Source organism: Taudactylus pleione, unplaced genomic scaffold, assembly GCF_031769625.1.
Source record: "Taudactylus pleione unplaced genomic scaffold, aTauple2 ptg000043l, whole genome shotgun sequence".
Taxonomy (NCBI): domain Eukaryota; kingdom Metazoa; phylum Chordata; class Amphibia; order Anura; family Myobatrachidae; genus Taudactylus; species Taudactylus pleione.
In genome coordinates this window covers 3,868,218-3,878,660 of record NW_028284445.1, presented here as the reverse complement: position 1 = coordinate 3,878,660, position 10,443 = coordinate 3,868,218, and positions in this window count along the sequence as shown.

The window sequence follows — 10,443 nt, the reverse complement described above, 5'->3', positions numbered from 1 at the left end:
ACTTTAAACTGTGGTGTCTGTGCCGCTGCTTTGTCACTAGGTAACCAGTCAGCTCACTACAACCTTTGGCCAATAATGTTGAAAACAATACTATAAGCTGTGAGGTGGTCTAAATTGACTGTAAATGACTGGAAATTAATGTTATTGAGGTTAATAATACTCTAGGAAGAAAAAAAGACCAATTTATGTGAGTTTAGCTTTTTTTGTCAATTTTTGTAAAAAAATCCAAATCCAAAGCCAGTCAGCGCAGTTTGGCAAATCCAAAGCCAAATCCAAAACCGGACGACGAATTAGAACCAAATCCAATTCCGGCAAAAATGTAAATCATACAATGGAAAGGCCATAAAATGTAGCATATTATCATTACCAATTCCAGATGTATTGTTTGTCTTGTTTCTCTATCTCCAGCTGTAAGTGGATGTGAACATAGACAGCACGGCAGTATGTTAGCACTTTTTGCTTTAACGCCATAGTCATTAATCATTTCCATGCCACGCCAACTCAACACGTAATATTACTGTACTATGTAAAAGATCAACACATTTCATACAAAGCTCAAGGGAGAATAAGAATATCAGACCTTAGCACTCACTGGAGCACAATGCAATATACAGGGGTTGCAAGCTTAAATGCACTGATCAATTCATGAACCAAAATCCCACTGTTTATTATTATTGTTAGCAAGACTGGTATGTGGTTCCTGCTCTCCTTTTGATCGTCCTCCATATCAACAAACTTACACTGCGGTATAACTGGCAGTGTCACCGAACAATATATTTTTAACACTGGGGAAGAGCACCCCTGAACAAGGCAGCACCCCCTTGATAAACAACACAGACAGCACCCCTTTTTGATGGACAACAAAGCACCCCTGCCAAGTGCGGACAGACCACTTGCAGAGTTACAAATACGTGGACGATAAACTGTGGCAGTGTCACCGTACAATAAAGCGCAGCTAAGTTGCTAACGCTCACACACAAAAAAAAACAACTTTTATTTTCTTTACACTGGGGAAGAGCACCCCTGAATGAGGCAGCAGCCCCTTGATGAACAACACAGACAGCACCCCTTTTTGATGGACAACAAAGCACCCCTGCCAAGTTAGGACAGACAACCTGCAGAGTCACAAATACGTGGACGATAAACTGTGGCAGTGTCACCATACAATAAGTTGCTAAAGCACACACACAAAATAGCACTTTTATTTTCATTTAACAGTGGGGTAGAACACCCCTAATTGACGGAGCACCCCCCTTGACTACACCCTTTATGGACTGCAGCCCTAGCCTGATGGACAGGACAAAAACACAGCATCAGCCACAGTTAATTGACAGGACAAGTGACACAACAGCTGCAGCACCCACTGAAGGAAGCCCCCCTTTATATACTGCAGCCTAAGCTCCTTTATGAAATTGTAAATGTTACTGCTGATCAATACCTATATATTAGTAGTAAATATTAACTCATATATACATTCTATAGATGAACATCTATGTGACACAGTCATAAAGGCAATACCTTTTCACGTTAAACGTATAAAACAAATGTTATCTCAAAAATCACACTTCATGAAACATAAGTCGCTTGACTTTCATGACATATCGTGAAAAATAAAAAATAAATATGCAACGATGCTAGCAGCAATCTAAAATGATGCGTGTATGCCAGTGAATATGGCATATAAAATTAATGTCTGTGTACCCAGTCTATGAGGGGGTCCACGGCGTCCCGTGACCGCTCTGGTTAGGGGCCTGATTCAGAGCCGCTCGTTCGCTCCGAGCGATGTTTGCACATCTGCGCATGCGTATGGATCGTAATGCGCATGTGCCAACCAGTCAGTGCGGTCGGAAATCGTGTGTTCGCAAAATAGCGAGTGCCTGCTAATTTGAGTGACAGGATTGTGGGGAAGGTGCTTGAAAACGGGGAGTGGAGATCTGAACGCAGGCATGCCAAACGGTCAAAACAGGCGTTTTAAGGGTGTGCATAATTAACAAAACAGCGTCATCGGCCACGTCACTTGGTTGTCACTTAGCCTGAACTGTTCGCATGATTGCGGTAGGAAAATCCAACCACAAGCACTGCGAGCAGTTCAGAAGCCTTTCGATGTACTCGATTAATCTAATAAATAGGGAGATGACGTAGGATGCGAGCGGCCAGGGGGCGTCTTTACAAAATAGCGAGCACATGTTTTGTTCATTCGCTCAGACATAGAGGTGTCAACAGACCGCAAAGAGCGAGCGCTCAATTTAAATAGCCGGTCCCTTTTTCTGAATGAGCGAGCGCAAATAGCATCCGGCTCTGAATCAGGCCCTAAGTCTCTTACCACAATGTGGAAAAAGTAAATTCAGTGCACAAATGAATAGTCTCTGTTATCTGTATCAGTTGCCCGGGGAATCTTCAGGCTGGGAGGGGGGACGAGTATCAGCGTGATCAGTCGGTTGTCCCGGACCTTCTACTCACAATAGGGATCTAGAGCAGCATGCCTCTATGTGAAAGTGGCTTCACTCTAGCCCTTGTGTCTCTCAGTGAGGCTGAGAGACACAAGGGCTAGGGTGAAGCTGAAAGACATAGGGGCTAGGGACAGCTAATGGTGCTGGCGGTAAGGTAAGGGGTGCGGTGTACCGCCTACTAATTTCTTAATGGTACACCATACCAGCCCGTACCACCTTACTTGTACAACTGCTGGACCCACCCAAAAACTACCCAACACATGTTGCCTTAAATTGTTTATGGACAGTACAGGCGCTGGAATATTGGATGTCTGACCAAAGTAAATCAAACTAAGGAGCTAGGTAACATTGTCTCACACCTGTCTACCCAGCACAAATCCCACCTGGTCTGACTGGATCAAACATAAGTGAAGGACGAAAGACTATTAGAAAATATTTTCATGCAACAAATTCTTATATCACTATTTATGAAGTCATTATGTCAACATTTATAATGTTGATGCCACAATGTTAACAATTATGATGTCAACATTGTTGAAATGTTGACATTGAACATGTCTACATCTGCAGAATGTCAACATGTTCAGCTAACCAGAGGGTTAGGGGTAGGCTATGGGAGGGGAGGGTTAGGTTCAGGCACTAGTGGGAGTATTAGGGTTAGGCTGCGGGAGAGGTTAGGTTTAGGCTGCAGGGGGAGGGTTAGTGTTAGGCTATAAGAGGGGAGGGTTAGGGTTAGGTACTAGGGGGAGCATTAGAGTTAGGCTGCGGGTGGGGAGGTTAGAGTTAAGCTATAGGAGGGGAGGGTTTGTGATGGGGGACTATTAGGGTTAGGCTGTGGGTGGGGATATAGGGTTAGGCCATAGGAGGGGAAGGTTAGAGTTAGGCACTAGGCATTAGGGTTAGCCTTTGGGGGATATGTTAGAGTTAGACACTAGGGAGAGGGTTAGGCATTAGGAATACTCCCCACCGGAACCACTGCAGGATGAGCCAGAAGTCAACATGACGTCACTGCTGTACATGAAAAAGACACTGTCGGACCTGCAGTAGCTGGTAGTTAACCACTAGACCTCTAGGAATGTATTGTCAACATTCTAATCATGTTAACATTCATCTGTGTTGACATACTGAATGTCAACCTAGCCAATGTCGACCTGCTGCATTTCAACATTACAACCATGTTGACACTCTCATGATGACATTACAACCACGTCGACATTCTCATGTCGACATTGTGACTGTCGACACGATGCATGTTGACAAAATATACCACACCCCAGTATTTAATAAGGAAGTGGGCCATTAACACATGGTGCCATCTTTTCCGTCTGGCGAGAATGGTGATATGGGTTGTATAGTCCTATTTTTGAAAGGACACATTTCTTGAGGTTTATTTAGAAGGGTACAAGGCAACTCCTCTTTAAGGGCCTGATTCAGAGGTGCATGCTATTGCAGATGCAACTGCATCTTTATGCTAATGTCACTGCCAATGGACTTCGTAGAGAGATGCCCACTGGTTGCGGCACTAATACACCAATGTATGTAATAAGACGCACCATCGGTCGCACCAATGGAGGGATATATAACACAAACAAATTACTTACAATGACATGAAACAGAAGGTAAGGATGACCGTGCCTTAATGAGCTTATGAGAAGAAGGGAACACTTGATACAACATAAAGGCGTTGATGAACAATTGTAGGTGGTAGTGGGAGAAGTGCATGTGGCTACTTTGATAAGGCAGAAAGATTATCAGCTTCCAAAAATAAAGCAGCCTTCAGCGACAGTCATTTCTGTTCAGCTATGGTGTTATACAGTTGGGATGAAGAGAGACAGTGGAAGGTGGCGATATAAAACATGATCTAGTCATTGTAGAATAAAACAGTCAGCTACTGGCAACCACAATGGTTCTTGTAGACGTATAAGATATTCTCTAATAAAAACTTAACAAGAACCTTAAGAAGTTGGGATTTTAAGTGTTAGAACATTGGGATTAGAAATGTATCTTCCTGCACAATGTTATGCAAAGCCCTATAATGCTCTGCACGCTCCTTAGTTATCCTGTCACTTAACACCAACAAAGTCCCAGTATGATCTCTAATTTGCCTTGCACATGTTTTTTGTTGTCTCTGAATGTTTCACACTTGTTGCTATGCAGATAAAACTAAAATGAAATGCCCTTTTAGGATGTGGGGTTGAAGCAAAGTTGCACCATGCATTTCTTTACACTTTGCATGCTCCTATCTATGTGCTACATATAAATCTCAGTTGCCGCTTCACTTGCTGTTGGGCGTTACTGGGTGGTGACAGGACACTCACACATTTAGTGAGGGCTTGTTGAAGGCATGTAACATAGAAACATAGAATTTGACGGCAGATAAGAACCACTTGGCCCATCTGATCTGCACCTTTTCATTATCCCTTTGGCAACTTCAACCCTATATGCTCCTTACGTCTCTCTTAAGGATATTCTTATGCCTATCCCAAGCGTGTTTAAATTGTTCCACCGTCTTAGCTTCAACCACCTCTGATGGGAGGCTATTCCACTTATCCACTACCCTATCTGTGTAGCTGGTGCAAGTGAGCACCAAATATACAAACAGGAGCAGTGTGGACAAATATTCTAGGGAGTAAATTTAATAAATGTCAATTTGGTGACTTTTGGCTGATTTTCTGTCGATTTTGCAAATCGGAAATATACTAAAGTCAAAACCGAGTGAATAATCGGTCAAAAAACCCTAACTTTCATCAAGATTTACAGTACTAATGGTTGATTTAAAATCAAACATTTAACTACTACTGAACAAACAAAACACAAACAATAGAGCTGCCTAATGTTGGTGAGCTTGAGAGAAGCACTGCACAGATCACTATGATCTGTGCAGGCTTCTTAGGATTAAAAGTAAATGAAAATGTCCAAAAGTTAAAAAAAATGGCTTAGGGTCCCACTCTGAAATCCATAACCAGCCCTGGACCTTTCAGCCTGGGCTGGTACAGGAAAATAGGGGTAATGCCATAGTAGAGGGACACACAGCGTGAGGTTCCCATGCCATAACATTAACCAGCCCCAGCCTGGTCAGCCTGAGGCTGGAAATCCTCGGAAATTGGGGTCCTCAAAAATAAAATGCAGTCTCCTCTCCCAAAGATCTTCCAGCCTGGGCACAAAATGCTAGGCAAGGCTAAAGCTGACAATACACCAGACCTACTTTCCAAATAACCAACTGTCCAACGTGTCTGTTCAACTGAAATGGTGCTCCACACACCTAACTAACTTTTTCATCAGCCATCTTGTTATGTCACAGAAGTAGATGGACAGAGTCTAAGGGGCCTATGTACTAAGCCCTGGAGAGATATAAAGTGGATGGAGATAAAGTACCAACCAATCAGTTCCAGCAGTGACATGCAGTGAGGTAAATGGCTGGGGAGGCACTGCCTAGTATCAGAGCCAGTTTTACACATGCATATATGAACCCCAGGGTTCATGTGGGCATTATACAAAAGTGCATCAGTATATATAGCTGGAAATGTGGTGTGTTTTGATCAGGGATGTGTGGAAAAGGTAGACAGGGGAGGCAGTGCCTCACGCACCATACACTTTTTACCCCAGAGTTTAGACTATAAAAATTATTAGAATAATACAAAGAAGATATTTAAAATATTTTCTTTACATTTTTCTTATTATTTATATAGGCAAAAATGTGGATTATACCTAAGTGTGACAGGAAAGGCTCCGCTAACCTGCGTCACCTCACCGCACATCACTGCTGTACAGGCTGTGTTTGAAAAATGGCAAGCAGTTTGAAGTGTTAGAACACTTTTTTGGGCACTGTCCCATCCACGAGCCGAAGTGTCCCACAGGTGGCCGGGAGGTTGGGGACACTCAGGCACCACCGCAGCTCAGCTCTGCTAAGCTCTAGGCTGTTGGTGATTACTGGCACTGCGCCTACTCATTAGTGTTGTTTCATAAATATATACAATAACTCACATGCATAGGCAGAACTTTGTGGGTCCTAAAGTAACATTTTTGAAGGGGCCGCCATAATTAAAGATATGCTCTATTGAAGTACCCTAATTTACATTATACCACACACTAACCCAGTTCATATTATGCCACATTGTAGTGCCCCCAGTTCAAAATATGCCTCCTTTTAGTGTTGCCAGTTCACATTATGCCATATGGTGCCCCAGTTCACATGACACACAATGCGCCCAGTTCATATTATGCTACACTATTACCCCAGTTAATATTATGTCATATTGCAGTACCGCCAGTTCATACATGGTGATGTTTCAAGTGCTCCATCCCAATTGGCAGCTTTTGAATTTTACATGACAGCACCTCATCTGCAGGGTCTTCAAGGCTGAGAAGATTGTAGCTTACAGTGAGTGTGAAGACAGGGGAGAAGTGGGCAGGGACCAACCAGCTCCTACCTCAAGGGGATAGTTCTTAATGGAGGAAATTCCACTTTTAGTGGAGATCTTCTTAATTTCAACAAACTGTCCCTTTCTGTGGCAGACCTAATCTTGGAAATCAATCCCCAGCTCCCAGCCCACTTCGCAAAGATTGTGATCAAGAAGAACTCTATTCTGCAACATTGCTGAGCTACTTGATTAGCAGGAACCTGGGAGTAGGATCATAGCAGAGTGGAGCTTTACTGAGAGCGGGAGACAAAGACTGCTATCTATATGAGCGCCGATGAGTCCCCCTTTTCAGGCCGGGCAATGGGCCAGACCCAATTGTGTAGTGGACAATTCTGGGTACTTGGTAGACAACTATTACCAAGAGGATCACAAAAGGTAAAAGAGAAGTCAGGTCCCGGAAGTGAGCCTCTGGGACCTATAGCAATGACACCCATGCACCCACTATAGCTATTCCCATGCAGTATCTCAGTATTGGTCTTACACTTGATACCATTATAAGGTGCATAAAAATCTTGTTCAAGGGCATAAGGGTACATTTAATTTCTAAAGATACCATCTTAAACCACTTTTACCTTTTACTAGTAAATCTCAATATTTGAAGTTGTTATAAATTGACATCTTATTAGAAAACAAGGCAATTCCTCCTAGAGGATCTCATCATTTGCAATTTGACACATATATGGGAAAGGATTAGAGAACAATGTTCCGTAATTATTCAAAATTTCTCTTGGCTAGTTTTCTGGTCTCAAATCAACTTGCAAACGAAATATCAAACACTAAATTGTTTAGTTAAAAATGTTCCTTTGCCAAAGAAAAAGAAAGAAAAAAAGGCGTCAACATTCAAACACGGTCAACAATGTCAACACAACTAATTACAAATATTTTTACTGTACTGGCAGATGAAGAAACTATGTATAGTCAACTTAGGAAAACATTTTTTGCCATGCTGAAGCTACTTATGCACAGATACATTATGGACATGTAGTGCAGTTAGATGTGTCTGTCATATGGAGTATTTATTGAGGCACTCACCTGAAAAAGAAATGTTACATCTGTAGCCCTCACTTCATCTTCCTACTAACGATCCAGGGCCTAACACCCATCAATGGGAGTACCGCAAGGGAATTTGTTTTTTTTTATCTGCAGCTACTGTATCTTTCTTTCAATTTCATGTCTTACAATTATTGTGCATATACTTACAATCATAACCTAATTTGATTGTAGTTTTTGCACTGTTTTTTCTCTATCCATGTTTTACTGCAACATGAAGTTGTCAAGATGCGGCCTGGGATCGGCCGCTGCTCACCTCCGCACCAGCATCTTGGGCTTAGGTGTGCAGTCACTGGGAGTGAAGGTGAGTGGTGTCTGAGTATTCTTCCCGGGGTCTGCTAGGGCTTTCGTGCGTGCATCCTGGTTTCCGGGGTGCCGGGCATGGGCGCAGCCATGTTGGTCCATATCACCTGACTAGTCTCTCCCAATGGTAGTCCTGTGGTCACTCAGCTGATCCTCTGATCCAATGACCAGCTACCCATGGGTATTTAAGTCTGACTCCAGGAACAGGAAACTGCTGTTCAACTTAGCTGTTCCAGTGACTGTGTTTTTCACCAGTGTGGCTCTGTGCTATTTCTTCCAGAGTGTTGCTTCATCCTACTCCCAGTACTCCAATATTTCCTGCATTAGCTTCCATGCTAATTTTCCATCTGAGACTTGAACTCTCTCTCAGTTTTGCAGTCTATGTTACTTTTCCTGTGTATTTTGTAGTGTGCTTCTCTATTGCAGCATCTCTGTGGTACTGAGGTGTCAGGTTTCCTGCTAATTACTACTTAGCTTTCAGCTGGACCTCTACCAAATCCCAGTACATGCCTGTGTCCACATTTCTCTCAATTCCTCTGTGCAAATCTACACCAGTACCTCTACATTCTCAAGTTAATTTCCAGTGTTCAAGTATTCCGTTCATCACCAGTGTTCAAGCATTCTCAAGTTCATCTCCGGTGTTAAAGTATTCCGTTCATCAGCGGTGTTCAAGTATTCGTTTATCACCAGTATTCAAGTATTTAGTTCATTTCCAGTGTTCAAGTATTCCGTTCTTCACCAGTTTTCAAATATTTAAATTAATTTCCAGTGTTCAAGTATTCCTTTTTTTTACCAGTGTTCAAATGTTTAAGTTCAACTCCTGTTTTCAAGTATTATCTCAACTCCTGTGTTCAAGTATTATATCAACTCCTATGTTCAAAATATTATCTAAACTCCTGTGTTCAAGTAGTCACTTCATCTCTTGTGTTAAAATACTCATGCTAATATAGTCCCGGTCTTTCTGCTACTCCCAGGTCCCTGTCCAGAGGGACACGACCTGCCTACTTGGTGCAGCGAAACCCAAATCCCGATTGGAGGGGTCGCTGGTGAAGACCATTAAGTGGGTTAGACTCCACGCCTCTGGGCAGGTCTAGCCAAACCTGGGTTTGGCCGCAATAAGGAGATCTAGGCATTGGCACTCGCTTAGTTGTTCCCTAGCTACCCTAACCCCCTGGCTTTTACCCTCACCTGAGGATTTCCCATACGTGTAGAAGTCATCTACACTTTTGCATATTTGCAGTACTGTTCACTTCTTATTTTCCTTTTATAGACAAATTAAACTTTGTCTGTATTTTGCATTACCATTTATGTGTTTTAATTGCCTTTACATTTGCCTTTTAAATGTTGTTAATGAATCACTTTTCAAAATTTGTCTATAGGATAAAACACATTCAGACATAATTAATGTCTTTGCTGATACACATGTATTATCATGTATTGTGCAGATAGGCAGTGATTATAAACATGGCACAACTGTGAGATTATACTGTAAACCTCATTTGTCAGAAATTGCATTTGCTGTTAAGGAACAAGACATAACATTTCTAGTAGGATCTATGATATCTTCTGGATTGGTACAAAATTTTGACTGTCACAATGTTGATACCAGAATGTTGACATGTTTTGAACGTCGACATCCAGAATGTTGACATGTTGTTATGTCGACATTCTGCATGTAAACAGAATATTTTTGTACTTTTAGAGCCCTAACTCAACCATAACTGCAGCCTAACCCTAACCCTTAACTTAATCCTGTAAATCTGGCCGTTGTGGCCATGTTGACATTATGTCCATGATTACATTGTGAATGGCAACATGTTCACTGTCACCATTTCATCAATGTTGACATTCAGGCAATGTTGACATAAACTAAAAAAAAAAATCTATTTAATAATAGAACTTTTTTAAATTAGTAGCAATTGCTATATATCATATATATTATATATACTGTATGTATACACACACACAAACACACACACACACAGTCACTATGAGGCCATGAAGCTAGCTGCATCGTTTTAGTGTTTAACCTCACATCTGTGAACAGCAAAGTATAAAACACATGTAATTAATCTGCTGTACGTTACCGAATGTTTTTGTTATGTCACTTTTATGACTTGCAGAACTTTTTCTCTCCAGAAATGCCTCTTCTTGAGAGATTTGTTCACTTGAATGCATCATTTTCCTTGCACCACTTAAATGTGGCACTCATTATAAAT